Source organism: Phyllobates terribilis, unplaced genomic scaffold (genome assembly GCF_046119375.1).
Source record: "Phyllobates terribilis strain yellow unplaced genomic scaffold, ASM4611937v1 Scaffold_98__1_contigs__length_5973952, whole genome shotgun sequence".
NCBI classification, from domain to species: domain Eukaryota; kingdom Metazoa; phylum Chordata; class Amphibia; order Anura; family Dendrobatidae; genus Phyllobates; species Phyllobates terribilis.
Genome location: NW_027362858.1, coordinates 1,547,158 through 1,567,346, shown reverse-complemented (window position 1 = coordinate 1,567,346; position 20,189 = coordinate 1,547,158). Strand labels below are relative to the sequence as shown.

At 45.6% G+C, this 20,189-nt stretch overlaps 1 pseudogene; it reads left to right on the top strand.

Moving 5' to 3' along the window:
- The window catches only part of LOC141198574 (uncharacterized), a 63,051-nt pseudogene that overhangs the window by 7,489 nt on the left and 35,373 nt on the right, over window positions 1-20,189 (top strand).

Genomic DNA, 20,189 nt, shown 5'->3' with positions numbered 1-20,189 from the left:
CTCTACTGGTTCATCCTATGAGGTTTTCTATTAGACTGTGAACTGTCATTTTCTTGGTGAAGAATTCAGTATTTTTACATAACTTGCCATTTTTACTGATAGTTTAAGTAGAAATGTTCAAAAATATACATTTCAAGGATATTTTATTCAAAAATAATGATTGGTTTTCTTCTTGGCAGATAACAGTACCAGGAGATCAGAGGGACAGCTGACATCTTCAATTTTTAAATCACATGATCTTGAGATCACACAAGATACAATTGAAGTGAATGCCATTACTCCAGATATACCATCATCCCTTCACAACAAAGATCTGTCATCTGATCCTATGAAACAGGTCCTGTCTTCTGATTCATTACCGACTACTAAGAAAAATCAAAGTCACAAAATAAGCATTAAAAAACGAACTGCTCCTAAAGCAAAGAAGCCATTTTCACATTCAGAATATGGAAATAGTTTTTCCCTCGAAAAGTCTTTTCTTAAACATCAAAGCATTTACACAACAGAGAATAGATTTTTTTGTTCCAAGTGTGGAAAATGTTTTATCCAGAAATCAGTTTTTGTTAGTCACCAGAGAACTCACACAGGGGAGAAGCCATTTTCATGTTCAGAATGTGTGAAATGTTTTACAGAGAAATCATCTCTTGTTAAACATCTTCGGACGCACACAGGGGAGAAACCATTTTCATGTTCAGAATGTGGAAAATGTTTTACACAGAAATCAAGTTTTGTTATGCACCAAAGAACTCACACAGGGGAGAAGCCATTTTCATGTTTAGAATGTGGGAAATGTTTTAGCCAGAAATCCGATTTTGTTATACACCAGAGAACCCACACAGGGGAGAAGCCTTTTTTCTGCTCAGAATGTGGAAAATGTTTTAACCAGAAATCACAATTTGTTAGGCATCAGAGAACCCACACAGGGGAAAAGCCTTTTTCCTGTTCAGAATGTGGAAAATGTTTTAAGAGGAAATCAACTCTTTTTACACATCAAAGAACTCACACAGGGGTGAAGCCATTTTCTTGTTCAGAATGTGGGAAATGTTTTGTGAACAAATCATCTTTACTTTGTCACTGGAGAACTCACACAGGGGAGAAACCATTTTCATGTTCAGAATGTGGAAAATGTTTTACACAGAAATCAAGTCTTATCAAACATCAGAGAACTCACACAGGGGAGGAACCATTTTCATGTTCAGAATGTGGGAAATATTTTACAGAGAAATCAAGTCTTATCAAACATCAGAGAACTCACACAGGGGAAAAGCCCTTTTTCTGTTCAGAATGTGGAAAATGTTTTATGAGGAAATCAACTCTTTTTACACATCAAAGAACTCACACAGGGGTGAAGCCATTTTCATGTTCAGAATGTGGGAAATGTGTTGTGAAGAAATCATCTTTACTTTGTCACCGGAGAATTCACACAGGGGAGAAACCATTTTCATGTTCAGAATGTGAAAAATGTTTTACAGAGAAATCAAGCCTTATCAAACATCAGAGAACTCACACAGGGTATAAGCCATTTTCATGATCAGAATGTCGGAAATGTTTTACAAAGAAATGAAATTTTGTTAAGCACCAAAGAACTCACACAGGGGAGAAGCCTTTTAGATGTTCAGAATGCGGGAAATGTTTTGTCAAGAAATCATCTCTTCTTAGTCACCAGAGCAATCACTCAGAGGAGAAGCTTTTTTATATTCTTAATGTGGAAAATGTTTTACTTGTAAAGACACACTTTTAGCAAGAAAAAATCTTGCTAATAAGTGAGTGCGTCTTACAGACTGGTGGCAGCTTCCTGTGACAGAGGAGAACGCTGAGACAGTGTCCTTCCTGATCACTGAGAGAACTGCGCTCTCCTCCAGCCCCACACTTATCTAACTGAGCAAAGCAGGAGAGGAAGTTACCGGTATCTGCACAGAGGCTGCACAAGTGAGCAGCTGAAGAACCTTCCACCCGACGAGCTCAAGGACTTTTCTGATCATGTATAACTGTTCTACATATTTTCAAAAGTTGTCAAGTTCAGTTATGAAATGAGCCATTTCTTAATGATTTTAATGACTTGTTTCTATGATATCAAAGCGTTTTCCTTTTACTGCTACATATAATTAATGATAAAAGTTTCAATACTTTGAAACATTAATTTTGCAAATATAAAGATTCTGAATTTTTTGTTATGCCAATTTTCTGATATTTATTTAGAGGAAACGTAGCAACAATTCAAATAACTAAAACCTGTTTAAACCCTATTGGGAAATATAGACAGTTACAGAAATTGCACTACAAAATTTGGTCCTCATTCAGTGACAACTTTTTCGCTTGTCTCTTGTAGTCCTGCATCGGATCATTTCTTACAATTGTCCAACAGTAACTTGCAAGCATTGATGGATTCCAATTTCCTTGATATCTTTTCTCCATAAACGCAATACCTTGGTGAAATCTCTCACTGTGCTTGTCCCTCATTGCTCCGCAGTTTGGTGGTTCAAAGTCTAGATGCGAATTTAAGAAATTAATCTTTAAGGACATGTTACAGCCAAGATCTTTATATGTTTATAGGTGATTTTCCACCAACTCTTCAGTTACCTGCTCTTCAGTTTCCCAAAAATTATTTACCACTAGTGATGAGCGAGCATACTCGTTACTCAAGATTTACGCGCATGCTCAGGTGTTTTCCGAGTATCTTCGGCGTGCTTGAATGTTATGTTTGAGTCACTCCGTGTGCATGATTTTCGACTGTTTGAAAGCTTTAATACATGTGAGGAATGCCTGTTTGTTAGGAAGTACTTAGCTGCGGGGGAGAAAAAAGACCAGGAAATCCACAGAAAGATGGCGGAGAAGCGGGCTCTAAGCGCCAAGATGACACTGCAGTCATCATGCTGAAGATATATTGAACATGGAAGATGAAGAGGAGGGAAGTGGTGGTCAGGCTGGAGCAATTTGCCTGCACAGAAACACAGGTCTTAGCAGGTGACGGTGGCCTTCATATAGCAGCTACCCCGCAGCTGTGCATGGGCTCCGGAGCAGAGGAGTCGGGTGAGGAGGAGATGGAAAAGGCAGCTGCATTGATGACGTGAAAGGACCACAAAACTACATGTGGCACAGTTCTCACTGCCCCACAGTCTAATTTGCACCAAGGTGACATACAGATGCCTAAGGAACCTCCTTTAACCCCTTTCTGATATGCCCAGTAATAGTACGTCATACTGACCTAGGCTTATTGGACCAGATACGTACTATTACGCGCTCTTCGATCGTGCCCACACACAAGCGGTGCAGGCGATGGCCGCCGGGTGTCAGCTGATTCTCACAGCTGACACTTGGTGCTATGTGCCAGGAGCGGTGCCGTGAAGTCGATCGCAGCATTCCGGAAACAAGGGGAGATAAGCGTGACCTACTTACCTCCTCTACGGCGTCCCGAGCTGTCTGTGCCGAGTCTTGGTAATTGTCATGGTGACCCAATGTCGTCATGACGACATCCGGGTCACCAGGCATCATGAAGTTGCCTGGTGACATGTGCGCGATCAAAGTAACTTCTGCCTGTGCAGCGCTGACACGCAGCATAGCATAGAGATGCTGCTACATCTCCATGGTATACAAGCGATCAGCTTGCAAAAAATGAAAGTCCCATAGTGGGACAAAGTGTAAAAGTAAAAAAAAGTATCAAAGTGAAAAAAATATTTTAAAAATTGTAAAAATATTTAAAAAAATGAAAAAAAATAATCAAAAAATATACTATACCCATAAAAAATATTATAATGAAAAAAAACAATAAAAGTACACATATTTGGTATCACCGCATCCTGAACAACCTTAACAATAAAATTGTCCCACTAGCTAACCCCTTTAGTGAATACGCTAAAAAAATAAATAAATAAAAAATGAAGCAAAAACTATGCTTTATCATCATACCACCAAGCAAAAAATAAAATAAACGTGATCAAAAAGACAAATGTAAATAAAAATGGTACCGCTGAAAACGTCATCTTGTCAAGCAAAAAACAAGCCGCCATACAGCTCCATCAGCTGAAAAATAAAAAAAGTTATAGCTCTAAGAATAAAGCGGTATTTCTATAAAATAATTTTTGTGTAAAAGTGCTAAAACATAAAAAAAAATATTAATGTGGTACCGCTGTAAATTTACTGACCCAAAGAATAAAGCTACCTTATCAATTTTTACCACAAGCGGAACAGCAGAAAAAAAAAAAACAACAATTCCTAAACTATTAGTTTTTGTTTATTCTGCCTCCCAAAAATCAGAATAGAAAGCAATTAAAAAAGTCACGTGCCCGAAAATGGTACCACTAAAAACGTCAACTTGTCCCGCAAAAAACAAGTCCTTACATGACTCTGTCGGCCAAAATATGGAAAAATGATTGGAAAAACTAGTCTTTGCAAAAAAAAGCATCTTTTAGTGTATGACAGTTGCCAAACATAAAAACCTGATATGAATCTGGCATCGCTGTAATCGCACCGACCTGAAGAATAAAGTTGTCTAATCACTTGTACCACACGAGGAACGGTGTAAAAAATAAACTCTAGGGTTAGGGTTGTGTTACGGTTAGGGTTGTGTTGGGGTTGAAATTTTTTCAAAAGTAAAGAAAAAAAAATGACGGTGTGACGACTAGCGTTGAGCGCAAGTGCGCGCTACTTGAGTTTGCATCGGGTGCTCAAGTGACATGCTCAAGTCTCCGCCCCATATGCTTTGCAGCCAAAAATACCTTGCGGGGATTGCCTGCCATGCACAAGCGATCCCCGCATATTTTTTTTTGGGTGTCTAACAACCGTCAAACATGCGGGGTGGGGACTCGAGCATGTCACTCGAGCACCCGTGATGCATGGTGCATTCCTGAGCACCCGATGCAAACTCAAGTAGCGAGCACTTGTGCTCAAGATTGATGACAACTCATTGAGTATAATGACCTAATGTTATCAAATTCTGTGTCGTACTTTCTGGGTTCAAAATGTTCACTATACCCCTTGATAAAATCCTCTAGGGGTCTAGTTTCCAAAATGGGGTCACTTGTGGAGGATTTCCACAATTTAGGCGCATTAGCTGTTCTCCAAATGCGACATAGCATCCGCTCTCGATTCCAGCTAATTTTGCTTTCAAAAAAGTCACTCAGTGCTCCTTCCCTTCTGAACCCTACCGTGTGCGCAAGCAGTGTATTTTCCCCACATATGGGGTATCTGCGTACTCGGGAGAAATTGCACAACAGTTTTTGGGGTCCATTTTCTCTACTTACACTTATGAAAATAAAACATTTTGGGCTAAAAGATAATTTTTTTGGAATAGTTTGATTTTTTTTAATTTCACGGCTCCATGTTATAAACTTCTGTGAAGCACCTGGGGGTTCAGGGTGCTCACCACACATTTAGATAAGTTCCCTGAGGGGTCTAGTTTCCAAAATGATGTCACTTGTTTGGGGTTTCCACTGTTTAGGCACATCAGGGGCTCTCCAAACACAACGTGGCATTCGCTAATTATTCAAGCAAATTTTACATTCAAAAAGTCAAATGGCGCTCCTTCCCTTCTGGACACTACCGTGCGCCCAAAAAGTGTTTTTCTCCCAGATATGGAGAATCGGCGTGCACAGGAGAAATTGCACAACACATTTTGGGGTCCATTTTTTCTTGTTACCCCTGCAAAAATAAAAACATTGTGGTCTAAAGTAACAATTTTGTGAAAAAAGTTAAATGTTAATTTTTTTCTTCCGCATTCCAAAAATTCAAGTGAAGCACCTGAAGGGTTAAGAAACTTCTTGAATGTGGTTTTCAGCACCTTGAGGGGTGTAATTTTTAGAATGGTGCCACTTTTGGGTATTTTCTGTCATAAAGACCCCTCAAAGTCACTTCAAATAAGATGCAGTCCCTAAAAAAATGGTTTTGTAAATTTTGTTGGAAAAATGAGAAATCGCTGGTCAACTTTTAACTGTTATAACTTCCTAACAAAAAAAATGTTGGTTCCAAAATTGTGCTGATGTAAAGTAGACATGTGGGAAATGTTATTTATTAACTATTTTGTGTGACATATCTCTCTGATTTAAGGGCATGAAAATTAAAATTTTGAAAATTGCTAAATTTTCCAAATTTTTGCAAATTTCACATTTTTTTCAATAATAATTGCAAAGCATATTGAATAAATTTGTACCACTATCATGAAGTACAATATGTTACAAAAATATAATCTCAGAATCAGTGGGATCAGTTGAAGCGTTCCAGAGTTATTACCTCATAAAGTGACGGTGGTCAGAATTGTAAAAATTGGCCTGGTCATTAATGTGCAAACCACCCTCGGGGGTAAAGGGGTTAAAGGAAGTTTTCATTGCAGAGGTACATTGTAAATCCTCTCTATCTGCTTTGTTTGTACAATTTGGTGGTCTTAAAGATTAAATAACAGGTATACGCCACAAACTGCAGAAAACAGAGCAGGGGCAGTGGAAGGCAGAGTCAGCGCTATTGAGGATCAGATAGACGATACAAGGAATGAGAGCAGGCTTGCAGCACACCAAGTATCAGCACAGATGACCTTGAAAATAGATCAAGAGCAATAATATACCACTTATTGATGTGCCTGAAAAAATAGAAGGCTCCTCTCCTACTGAATTATTTGAATACTTGCTGAAATTAATAATCGGACCTAAAATCTTAGGATCTAGAACAAGCTAATAGGGTGCCGACCCGTCCTCTTCCTCCTGGGCTTCCACCAAGACCTGTGCTCGCTAAAATTTTACACTATCGGGACAGAGATATTATCCTGCGACAGGAAAGGGATCACCCAGATCTAACAATGGATCCAAAATCTCAATCTTTCCAGATTATTCTATAAAAGTGCAGAGTAAAGAGCCAAATTCTTTGATAACAAAAAACATCTGAGAGATCTGTACGTTCCATATTCAGTGATATTCCCTGCCAAGTTAAGGATGGTAGCCGGAGATACTGTGCCCTTCGCTGGCTGATATGAATGAGAGGCAAATACGCTGGGATCAAATTCGGGATGTTACAGGTTGAAGGTCCTGTGGTACAAATGACGCGCCCCCTGGGCCATGTTCAAGGGATTACCCGGAGCCGGATCTGGATAGGGGTAGTAGTCCTTGTGGCGGTGACCCGGTCCGTGCCCAGGGTGTCAAACTAAGCGGCAGTCTATGGCAGTAGATGTTAGAATATGTGTCGACTACGCCACCCGTTGAGTGCGGCTTTGAAGCCGCAGCTGCAGAACAGTCCGCTGAGGCCGGTGGTATGGGTGCAGCGATGATGTGATAACCCCCAACGGGAGGGGTATGGCCTCAGGGCAGCAGATGAAGATGATAGGGGTTGTGACGGTGCAGTAAGAAGAGTCAGAGTCAGGAGATGCAGTTTCAGGGGTTTTACTCACAAGTGTTCTCTCAGTCACTCTGGCCTTGAGTGACCACCCGAGCCGTGCTGCGTCCACCAGGTCCTGGACTCGGCTAACCGCCAGGCAGTTCTGGAGCGTGGTCCTGAGCTCCCTTCTCCCTCTCTGTCTCTGGCCATTCCCACCAGGGATCCACCTTTGGCCGGCTCCCTCGGGTCTCTTAGTGGTCAAACCTCCTCTGGGTTCCCTGACCCTATGCTTGGTGTGCCTTTCTGGTGGATTTGGTGAGGGTCGTGGCAAATCTTGACCACGACCTCCGGTTCCTGGCTGAGGATAAGTGGCCTCCACCAGTTCGGGTTCCGGTACCCATGTCCGCCAACCCTTCACCCTTTTTGGTCTGATTCTGGGTTCTTAGGGTCCCCTCTGATCTTCCACTCTGGGCCTTTCTTTCTCCTCTCTCCTCTGCAGGCTTGGCTCTGGAGCTGGGCCCAGCCGGAGCCACAGCTCCCTGTCAGCCCTCCTGGCTGAGCTCCCCTGCTAAAAAGACCCTGTCCTAAGATGGTGCCCACCATATATACTCCCTCTATGTGTGAGCCCAGGTGACTAGCACCCAATGAGCTCCTAGCTTTACCCAGAGTACTCCCCCTATCTGCCCCTACACTACTGGGATGTTCCACCCCCCTCCCACTCCAGCCAGGGACAGACGCTGTCGTACCTGCACATATACTTGGTGGGAGTACCGTAGTTCTGTCCCCCGGAAATGGGATGTATGTAGTGCATGCAGCCTACTGAGCTCAGTCCCACACTCCATCCTTACCCGGGAGTGGAATACCACACCTCTGGAGTGAGGTGCAATACCCCTGTAGCAGCCGAGTCCTCAGGGTGCTACATTCCCCCCTGGTAAATCACAGCACGTCCTCGGGCTGTAAAAGAATAAAATATCCAAAAACATACAATTTTTTTTTTCAAAACATACAAGAACATATCAAACATCAAACATTATCAGATTTAAACAAGATAAACTTTTTCTTTCATATAAAACTCTTTCATAATAATGTTCTTTGAGTTACTGGCCACTGTGCGCTTGTGACCAGGTAGAAGTGCAACAGTCAGTTCAAGAACAACAGTTTCCTATAAAACCAGTAGGGGGCGCCTTAGAAAGCGCAACTATATACAAGGGGAGGTGGCCGCTCTCAGTCCTCGGCCAGTGGGGATAAGGGATGGCTGCTCACAGTCCTCAGCCTGGTAAGGGATAGGGACACACAGGTAACAGTTCGCTGGTCCCAACGGGGACTATATTTAAATTAGCAGCAGTTCTTATACCCTTACGGATAACTATGTACAGTTCTTTTTTTTACCGTACTCTAATAACGGCGTCCTCCTGATGCTTCCTCCCTGTATTCTTCAGACCCGTCCGGGTCCTCTTGCTCCTCCTGATACCTCAGCTCTTCCTCTGTCAACCGGTGTACATGAAGGGCATAGGGTCCTTTGGCACATTGGTGCCGGGTAAAGGTGACCTCGTCACCCAGGTATAGGTCACGACCTCTGTGTCCCTCCGGCAGGTGGGACTCGACATCTCTGCGGGTCACGAAGACGTCGCCTGGGGTGCGGTGATCCCGGATGAAGCCCCAACCGTGCTGCAGTTGGAATTTGATTACAGTCCCGGTGGCACGGGGACCGTGGGCTGCATGGGGGTTCCGTCGGGTCCGGCTCTTCTGCTCTGCACTCTTCACTTGCAGCCGCTCCTCGCGGACCCGCCTCTCTCGCCGTTCCCGGTCGAAAACCTCTAACTGCTGCCGGCAGCACTCTGCACGCTCAGCTGCAGCCGCCCGGGTCTCTTGAGTGAACCCGATGAGGTCTCCTCAAGTGGGGTCCCACGCAAACTGCGCTTCCTCCAGCGAGAGTGGGGTGATCTTAGCGGGCGCCGGAGCCGGGATCAGGGGCTCATCCAGGGGCCTTTCCTTCCGGAGTCGGGGATGGTAGTACTCCGGTGGCCACTCACAAGGCTGCCCATCCGGGCAAGTGTGCTGGGCAAACAAGTCTTCACCCAGGTGCGGCACTGTGGAGGTTGAGGGCGCGGTGGTGGCAGCGGCGCCCGGGATCACTAGGCCTTGCGACCAGGCTTGGGGTACCCTGAAGGTAAAGGGCACCGTGAAGACGGCGGCGCCCGGGGGTACTTGACTTTGCGACCAGGCCGGTGGCTCAGTAGAGGGCGCTGTTGGTACTGCGGCGCCCGGGGGCACTCGGCCCTGCGACCAGGCCGGTGGCGTATCCTGCTTGGCCGCGCTCAGGGTTGAGGCGCGTGACGTCACAGGGGGCGTGGTCGCGGCTCCTGCTTGGGGCCTAGTCTGGAGCGGTAGCGGTGCGGCAACGGGCACGATCGGTGGGATTTCGGGCTCTGCGACGGGGAGCGGGGGTAGGCTTACGGTGGCTGGGCTTGGGGTAGTGACGTCCCCTTTACTTGCCTCCGTCTCTTCAGCTCCCTCTGCGGCGTCGTCTCCGGCCTCCGTCCCTTCTGCATCCTCTTCAGGGGCAGGCGTGCTCCTCGTTGCGGGTGGTGTGCTCCGCTGGCGGGTTCCAGCCTGCTGGGCCATCTCCCTGCTCCATTCCGTCAGCGTTTCTCGCTGCACCTGGGCCATCCTCCTTACGAGGCCCTCCAGCGCGGTCTGTGCACGCTCCCGGTCTCGGGGGAGCTGTGCCAGGATCTCCACCAGGTCTGGTGGGGTGGTTGCTTGCATCAGGCTCCTGACCACAGGGTCGGTGCTGCCTGCCTCTCCCTCCATCTCCGGGTACGGCTCCTCCAGACTCCCCCAGGCTGCACCCATCTTCGCTCTTTTGTTCTGTCTCCGCCCACACTCAGGGCGGTCCTGGGGCAACTTGGTGATTGTCAGTTCCAGGGGCAGACCCCCCACGCTGATGGACATCTCAATCATTGCAGTCTCTGCTGGTGGGGGCGGTCTTCGTTTTTGGCGCCATTCTTGGTCCTGGCCCACGATGGGAGGTGGCCTCTTGCCACCCTCTGGCACGCCCATAATGGCGTCCGCTCTGCCAGGGCGGGAAACTGTCCAAGATGGCGGGAATCGCCTCCCAGTGGCGGGAAACTCTGTGGATGGCGGGAAAAAGCTGCAGATGGCGGGCAACCGGCGGGAAACGACCCGTGATGGCGTCCGATGGCGGGGACACTCCGGAATTGGCGGGAGACTTCTTTTTGAGGTAAATGTGAACTTTTCTTCAGGCACGCAGTACCCGGTGGTTGCGGGCACGGAATCCTGCCGACTACGCCAAAGTTGACGCGCCCCCTGGGCCATGTTCAAGGGATTACCCGGAGCCGGATCTGGATAGGGGTAGTAGTCCTTGTGGCGGTGACCCGGTCCGTGCCCAGGGTGTCAAACTAAGCGGCAGTCTATGGCAGTAGATGTTAGAATATGTGTCGACTACGCCACCCGTTGAGTGCGGCTTTGAAGCCGCCGCTGCAGAACAGTCCGCTGAGGCCGGTGGTATGGGTGCAGCGATGATGTGATAACCCCCAACGGGAGGGGTATGGCCTCAGGGCAGCAGATGAAGATGATAGGGGTTGTGACGGTGCAGTAAGAAGAGTCAGAGTCAGGAGATGCAGTTTCAGGGGTTTTACTCACAAGTGTTCTCTCAGTCACTCTGGCCTTGAGTGACCACCCGAGCCGTGCTGCGTCCACCAGGTCCTGGACTCGGCTAACCGCCAGGCAGTTCTGGAGCGTGGTCCTGAGCTCCCTTCTCCCTCTCTGTCTCTGGCCATTCCCACCAGGGATCCACCTTTGGCCGGCTCCCTCGGGTCTCTTAGTGGTCAAACCTCCTCTGGGTTCCCTGACCCTATGCTTGGTGTGCCTTTCTGGTGGATTTGGTGAGGGTCGTGGCAAATCTTGACCACGACCTCCGGTTCCTGGCTGAGGATAAGTGGCCTCCACCAGTTCGGGTTCCGGTACCCATGTCCGCCAACCCTTCACCCTTTTTGGTCTGATTCTGGGTTCTTAGGGTCCCCTCTGATCTTCCACTCTGGGCCTTTCTTTCTCCTCTCTCCTCTGCAGGCTTGGCTCTGGAGCTGGGCCCAGCCGGAGCCACAGCTCCCTGTCAGCCCTCCTGGTTGAGCTCCCCTGCTAAAAAGACCCTGTCCTAAGATGGTGCCCACCATATATACTCCCTCTATGTGTGAGCCCAGGTGACTAGCACCCAATGAGCTCCTAGCTTTACCCAGAGTACTCCCCCTACACTACTGGGATGTTCCACCCCCCTCCCACTCCAGCCAGCGACAGACGCTGTCGTACCTGCACATATACTTGGTGGGAGTACCGTAGTTCTGTCCCCCGGAAATGGGATGTATGTAGTGCATGCAGCCTACTGAGCTCAGTCCCACACTCCATCCTTACCCGGGAGTGGAATACCACACCTCTGGAGTGAGGTGCAATACCCCTGTAGCAGCCGAGTCCTCAGGGTGCTACACAAACACTAATTCTTCAAATCTTCAATAACACAGTGATTCGTGAGTATATGGGATGAAGTGTGTCCTTGCTTGTTGGACATTTCTTTATGAATTTTTTATTTTTTTTCAGGTTCTATTATGATTATATTGCAGTCCTTGTGCGTAACTGGAGTTGAATTCAAGTTGGAGTTAAGTCCAAGGAGACTTAAAGAGGACCTATCACTATTTTTTTTTTATTTAACTTAAAAGCCGAGGTAATAATATTAATGAGTTGACAAAATTATGAACAAGGCAGATACCAATTGGGTGAAAAAATCCTCTTCTTGGCAGGAGCCTCTCAGTCAGATGAGCCGACTTCAGAAGTCGCCACCAAGGGAATCCCCACTTTCCCCTGCTCAGCTGATGTCACTCTCCCATGATGCACAGCATAGAGGAAAGTGAGTAGCAGTCTGCCTATCAGTACCCAGGCTCTGTGACTGAGCTGGTTGTGCTCAGTGCTGCTGACATTTATGTGAAAGGTAAGCAGTGCTGCTCCAGATGCAGCACAGGTCAGCAATAACCCAGCGATCCTGCTCTGCAGCTGCTGGGTGGATCAGTCTTGGTGCAGCTCTGTGTCTGCAAAGGATCTGAACTGCTGCCCCTGTGTTTCTTCCTTATACCTCCCTTTTCTGTAAAGCCCAGCTTGATGTCCTTGTTGTGGGCTGGCTATTAGCCCCCCACATGATCCTGCACTGCCAGTGTACTCATTGTGCCCCTCCCCACAGCCAACAGGGGTGAGAGGAGAGGTGCTGGAAACAGAAACTACCTACTGAAAGAAGAGGTATGCCACACAAGATGGGCTTTATTTATTTCCAATATCTGTATATGGGCAGTGTATGTGTGTGCGCATATATAAACATCTTTGAGATGCTTGCATATGTGTAAAGTGCATGCATTAGTGTATAGTGTATGTAAGAGCTGTATGTAAACATGTGCAATGCGTATGTATGTATACTGTGTGTGCACAGCGTATGTGTATAGACATATATATACTGTGTGTGTGTGTGTGTGTGTGTGTGTGTGTGTATATATATATATATATATATATATATATATATATATATATATATATATATATTATACAGTACAGACCAAAAGTTTGGACACACCTCATTTAAAGATTTTTCTGTATTTTCATGACTATGAAAATTGTACATTTACACTGAAGGCAGCAAAACTATGAATTAACACATGTGGAATTATATACTTAACAAAAAAGTGTGAAACAACTGAAAATATGTCTTATATTCTAGCTTCTTCAAAGTAGCCACCTTTTGCTTTGATGACTGCTTTGCACACTCTTGGCATTCTCTTGATGAGCTTCAAGAGGTAGTCACCGGAAATGGTCTTCCAACAATCTTGAAGGAGTTCCCAGAGATGCTTAGCACTTGTTGGCCCTTTTGCCTTCACTCTGCGGTCCAGCTCACCCCAAACCATCTCAATTGGGTTCAGGTCTGGTGACTGTGGAGGCCAGGTCATCTGGCGTAGCACCCCATCACTCTCCTTCTTGGTCAAATAGCCCTTACACAGCCTGGAGGTGTGTTTGGGGTCATTGCCCTGTTGAAAAATAAATGATTGTCCAACTAAATGCAAACTGGATGGAATAGCATGCCGCTGCAAGATGCTGTGGTAGCCATGCTGGTTCAGTATGCCTTCAATTTTGAATAAATCCCCAACAGTGTCACCAGCAAAGCACCCCCACACCATCACACCTCCTCCTCCATGCTTCACGGTGGGAACCAGGCATGTAGAGTCCATCCGTTCACCTTTTCTGCGTCGCACAAAGACACGGTGGTTGGAACTAAAGATCTCAAACTTGGACTCATAAGACCAAAGCACCGATTTCCACTGGTCTAATGTCCATTCCTTGTGTTCTTGAGCCCAAACAAGTCTCTTCTGCTTGTTGCCTGTCCTTAGCAGTGGTTTCCTAGCAGCTATTTTACCATGAAGGCCTGCTGCACAAAGTCTCCTCTTTACAGTTGTTGAAGAGATGTGTCTGCTGCTAGAACTCTGTGTGGCATTGACCTGGTCTCTAATCTGAGCTGCTGTTAACCTGCGATTTCTGAGGCTGGTGACTCGGATAAACTTATCCTCAGAAGCAGAGGTGACTCTTGGTCTTCCTTTCCTGGGGCGGTCCTCATGTGAGCCAGTTTCTTTGTAGAGCTTGATGGTTTTTGCAACTGCACTTGGGGACACTTTCAAAGTTTTCCCAATTTTTCAGACTGACTGTCCTTCATTTCTTAAAGTAATGATGTCCACTCGTTTTTCTTTACTTAGCTGCTTTTTTCTTGCCATAATACAAATTCTAACAGTCTATTCAGTAGGACTATCAGCTGTGTATCCACCAGAGTTCTGCACAACACAACTGATGGTCCCAACCCCATTTATAAGGCAAGAAATCCCACTTATTAAACCTGACAGGGCACACCTGTGAAGTGAAAACCATTTCCGGTGACTACCTCTTGAAGCTCATCAAGAGAATGCCAAGAGTGTGCAAAGCAGTCATCAACGCAAAAGGTGGCTACTTTGAAGAACCTAGAATATAAGACATATTTTCAGTTGTTTCACACTTTTTTGTTAAGTATATAATTACACATGTGTTAATTCATAGTTTTGATGCCTTCAGTGTGAATGTACAATTTTCATAGTCATGAAAATACAGAAAAATCTTTAAATGACAAGGTGTGTCCAAACTTTTGGTCTGTACTATATATAAAAGAATTTTTTTTAACAAACTATTGGAAATAAAAATGAATACATTTTAAACAATTGTATTTATATCTTCCTTTAAAACTAGGCTGATTTAGCCTGAGTTTATTTGTTGATGTTGTTTCCTAAACTGGAAGTTGCAAGCTACTGACCCCCCTGTTTTTTTGACATATTTGGGAGGACACTAGATTCGCACTTCTTCAGTCCTCCGAGCGGATGAAGAAACATGCTGATAATAGACGTCTGGATCCGCCTCAATTCCGTCCGGGAGACAGGGTCTGGCTCTCCTCCAAACATGTTGGTCTCAAAGTACCATCGTATAAGTTGGGTCCGCGGTTCATTGGTCCGTTTGAGGTTCTCAACCAAATCAATCCCGTGGCTTACAAGCTCAAACTCCCGGCCACCTTACGGATTCCCAACTCTTTCCACATATCTGTCCTCCACCCAGATGTTCTTAATTCCTTCTCTGACGATCCAGGTACCTCTCCAGCTCCAGTCTCCGCTGAGGACGTCTATGAGGTAGAGAACGTTTTGGCCACCAAAAAGGTAAGAGGAAAAACCTTTTTTTGGCAGATTGGAAGGGGTTTGGCCCGGAGGAGAGGTCTTGGGAACCCAAGAAGAACATCCATGCCCCTCTTCTTCTTAAAGAATTTCTTGCAGGCCTAAAAAAGAGGGGCCGTAAAGGGGGGGGGGTACTGTAGCACCGTCGTCTTTGCCAGGCCGAGACGTCGTTCCCCTTACCGCCGCGCTCCTGGTCCTGCGTCTTCCGGCCTCCCTGCTGCTGCTGGTGCATGCAGCTTCCCGTGCATTGTGCTTAGGGAGCGCGCGCTCCCTCTTAAAGGGGCCACGCGCGCCATCCTAAAAAATCCCCGGGCCGGGGGACTTTCCCTATTTAAAGCACCTCCTCCAATATGGAGGTGCCCATGCAAGGTTGTTGCTCTGTTATTCTTACTGTTGCTTCAGCCCTCAGGTCCCTCTGCAAGTCAGTCCTGTCCGCCAGTCTGTTCTTCAGTCCAGTCCGCCAGTCTGACTACTACCCAGCCCGACAGTCTGTCTACAGTCCAGTCCGCCAGTCTATCTATGGGCTTTGCCCGCCTGCTTACCTGGATGCACCTGCCTGTTACCTGCCATGCCCGCCAGCCTGCTTACCTGGAAGCACCTGCCTGTTACCTGCCGTGCCCGCCAGCCTGCTTACCTGGAAGCACCTGCCTGCTACCTGCCTTGTCCGCCAGACTGCTTACCTGGAAGCACATGCCAGTTACCCGTTGTGCTCGCCAGCCTGCCTACCCGGAACACCCATCTGGCTATTAGCCGAATCAGCCTGCTTGTCTACCCGGACCACCCGTCAGCCTTCCTGCCGTGCTCAACCGCTGTACTGGTCAGTCCCTGCGATCTGACCTGTGGGAGTCACCTGCTCTCATACAAGGTCGGTCCCAGAGTGGCATCTGGTCCCTCTGCTCGGTCACTCCCTGGTTAACAGAGTCTATTGAGCCGTGCAACCTTGGTCAGGCCGATTAGATACTTAGTCACTCCCCTCTGGTCTCTCCTTGCACCGCAGCACAGAGGTTCCACCACCCGGATCTGTAACATAAGGGTTATACATACATAATGGTCAGAGTTGCAAACACAATAGTAGTGGTACAAAAGAGATAAAGCAGTTACTAAGAGTCAATTACCAGTCAGATGGATGGTCTGGCTTGTGGGGGAGGTGTTGCCACATGGGAGGCTAGTGGTCCCCTTTGTTGCAGGACTTCTCCCACATGACGTCACAACCTCCCAGGGAAAAAGTAAATGGAGCTAGGGCTGCTGGGCTCTTAACCCCACTGAATCACTCCCCCTCTTGCCTCCTGGCTGAACCTCAATCTCCACCCCTGGCCTCTCTGGAGCTAAAAACTCCAAAAACTAAAATGGGCTATACTTCCTTAATGGACAGTCCTAAGTAGCCGGTTCTGGTGTCATTGGATCCAGATGGGCCCCTGCTACGTGTGGAGACCAAGCAGAGGGGCCCTAGGGGCTCCTGCAAGGCTGTGCCGTGTATCTCCCTTTCCCTACGTGCTGGACTGTGCTGAAAGCCGGGGTGAGATTCACCCAGTTCGTGTGTTTCCAAAAATCTATTTAGTGTATCACTGGGATGTATTGTCTTCCCGTAATCCCATGTCAATCATTGTGCCCTGTTTGGTGGGGGATTATAGAGATCTTCAATGTAGAGTGTATTTGGACACTTCTGTAGCAAGAAGAAGGGAGGAGGCCGAGAGTCTGAGTGACATCCATCACCGCAGCTGTGAGCTGCCACAGGAAGGCCCCCTGTGGTTTCCAAGCCTTGTGGCATGTTCTTTGTATCAGACAATTATAACAATTATAATTCAACACCGAGTTATGGGTACGGAAAGTATTCAGACCCCTTTTAATTTTTCACTCCTTGTTTCTTTGCAGCCATTTGGTAAATTCTAAAAAGTTCATTTTTTGTTCTCATTAAAGTACACTCTGCACCCTGTAAGGAAGCGCTATTCATCACGCTGAGGGGTACTCGCTTCACTGGGTCAATTAAAGCACACATGCAACGTTTTCCGGTAATTCACAGTCCAGCAGTTTAAACCGCTCATAACATAGTCCATCTCAGTGGCTCGCAGGAATGTTACACATGTATCCTAGAGCCTTTTCAGTGGCAGTAATGCCTGCCTGGCTTCAAATACAGACTTCAGCAAGGTACAGCATCAATATTCACTTAAAGCGCCGGTTTACCTTTGCCGGGTCTCAGCTGCTTCTATCAGCTCGGTTCTGCCACAGCTGTGGCTTTAAGGCTCCCCAGACGTAGTTTCCAGGCCACGTGCCTTCCAAGGCTACTGGTATCCTAGACACAGAGATCCAGACACAGAGATCCAGCCTCTGCCTTCCAGGCTAATGGAGTCCCAAACACAGGGACCAAGCCTCTTGCCTTCCAAGGCTACTGGTATCCTAGACACAGGGATCCAGCCTTTGCTTTCCAGACCTCTTTCTCTCTATTTCAAAATCCACCAGGATTTATATATCCTTTTGTGCACACAGGACCTGTGATGATGTCACAATCATGTGATCAGTCACCTGAGGGGGAGGTAAATGGTCAGTCAGAACACACCCCCTGGACATTTTAGCAATGCAGCAAGCTGCTGCATTACAACCCCATCTTGACTGGAAAAAAACAGAAATGTAGACATTTTTGCAAATTTATTAAAAAAGAAAAACTGAAATATCACATGGTCATAAGTATTCAGATCCTTTGCTGAGTATTGAGTAGAAGCACCCTTTTGAGCTAGTACAGCCATGAGTCTTCTTGGGAATGATGCAACAAGGTTTTCACACCTGGATTTGGGGATCCTCTGCCATCCTTCCTTGCAGATTCTCTCCAGTTCCATCAGGTTGGATGGTGAACATTGGTAGACAGCCATTTTCAGGTCTCTCCAGAGATGCTCAAATGGGTTTAGGTTAGGGCTCTGGCTGGGCCAGTAAAGAATGGTCACAGAGTTGTTCTGAAGCCACTCCTTTGTTATTTTAGCTGTGTGCTTAGGGTCATTGTCTTGTTGGAAGGTGAACCTTCAGCCAAGTCTGAAGTCCAGAGCACTCTGGAAGAGGTTTTCATCCAGGATATCTCTGTACTTGGCCGCATTCATGTTTCCTTCAATTGCAACCAGTCGTCCTGTCCCTGCAGCTGAAAAACACCCCCATAGCATGATGCTGCCACCACCATGTTTCACTGTTGGGATTGTATTGTGCAGGTGATGAGCAGTGCCTGGTTGTATTGTTCTCACCAGCTGTGTGTAATCTGTCTGATCAATCAGAGTGGTTGCGGCGCATGCGTCAGTTACATAGGTGCCCTCTGAACAAAAGGGACTTCCGGACTCACTGCGCCTGACACGCATGCGATGGAACGCATGCCGTGTCTATTGCGCAGGACCGGAAATCAAACGTGCCCGTTCACGTGCACATGCGCATTCTCTGTTGGAAATCCCCATGTGGTGGTGGCGGAGTTTAGAGGGGGTGTGCCAAGGCACTGGAGTTATATACAAAACATCTAAACCCATTTAAGTCCATAAACATTCTTTGCAATAACATAGTATATGTTTTTATAATAATTTTAGTTGAGAGATGTCTGTAGTGATTGGTATACATTTTTGATTGAAGAATATTATCAGTGTTTTTGTAATAATTTCAATTAAAAAAATATCTAAAAATATTAATTAATGAATATTATCAGTGATTGGATTGTGTGAATTTGGTGTAATCAAAAATGTGTGAATGAGTGTAAACAATGTAAATAATAAGATAGTGAATGGTATGAATTGTATAGTGGAAATAAGTGAAGTGCCAGAATAAAAAATGTCAGAACAAAAATTATAGGAGGTGTATAATGTAATAATGGTAAAATATTGTGCAGACAAATATATTTATAAAAACTATACACATGTGATAGGATGTAGGGTGTATTTCATACCACAATGTGTCCTGCAAAAATATTTTGCAGTTCACATGAATACACCCCACATCCTAGAAAATGTAGTTGTAATTGGGATCTGACTGTGATTTTGAAAGAAATTTTTTTAACAAACTATTGGAAATAAAAATGAATACATTTTAAACAATTTCATTTATATCTTCCTTTAAAACTAGGCTGATTTAGCCTGAGTTTATTTGTTGATGTTGTTTTCTAAACTGGAAGTTGCAAGCTACTGACCCCCCTATTTTTTTGACATATTAATCATTTACTGTTTTTTGAACAGATGGTCATATAATAGAAATGGATCTCAAAGCCAGGGAGACAGCCTGGAGATCTAAAGCATTGGACATGTTTAAACAGGGCTTTCCAGGTGCTCCACAGGATGTAGTAAGAGAAAACAGGGATTTAATGTTTCAATATAAAACGGCTATCCAGAGGAAACTTAAAATATGGTGGAATAGGATTACTTTGGAAAATTACTGTGAACAAAAAATCATTCCCAGGGGATTAAGAGTACAGGTGTACCCATCATTTGATCTGGAAGAGACGGAATTAATTAATAGGTGGAAGGTTGCAGCCACCAATTGCTCCATGGAATTCTTAAAAATCATCATTGAAAAAAATACTTTGTCTCTGAGTATAATTGACAAAAAAATTGAGGATCTAAAAAAATAACTTTATAATGAGAGACTCGAAATATATCTAAAAAGCATTGAAGGTGATATCAACAAATGGGAAACAGATATTTGTAAAGTGAAACATAAAAAATACCTACATGATGTACAGGATTATGAAAATAAGGTCTTTAAATGGCAGCTACCAAAGAAACGAAGTAAAAACCAACTAAATACAACAGTTTCCTCTAATCATGAACCATCATGCTCTGAAAGCAGTGCTTCATGTAGTGAAAGTGAAGATGCAGTTGAACACACTAGACCAAATACTAGACTACATCAAAAGAGATATCCTGAAATGTTTACCAAGAAATTCAACAAGAGACAGAATGACCGCCTGAAAGGTAGTTAACTTATCTGATCACATATTAAGAGACACAGGTGAAAGTTTTGGAAAAAGGTTTAACCTTCTCCCTATCCTCTCACTTAGATCAGTTCACAGTGGTGAAGGACTTGCACCTTTGCTAGAAAAATCATCTTACAAAAACTACACTTTAGACCAGACTTGGACATACT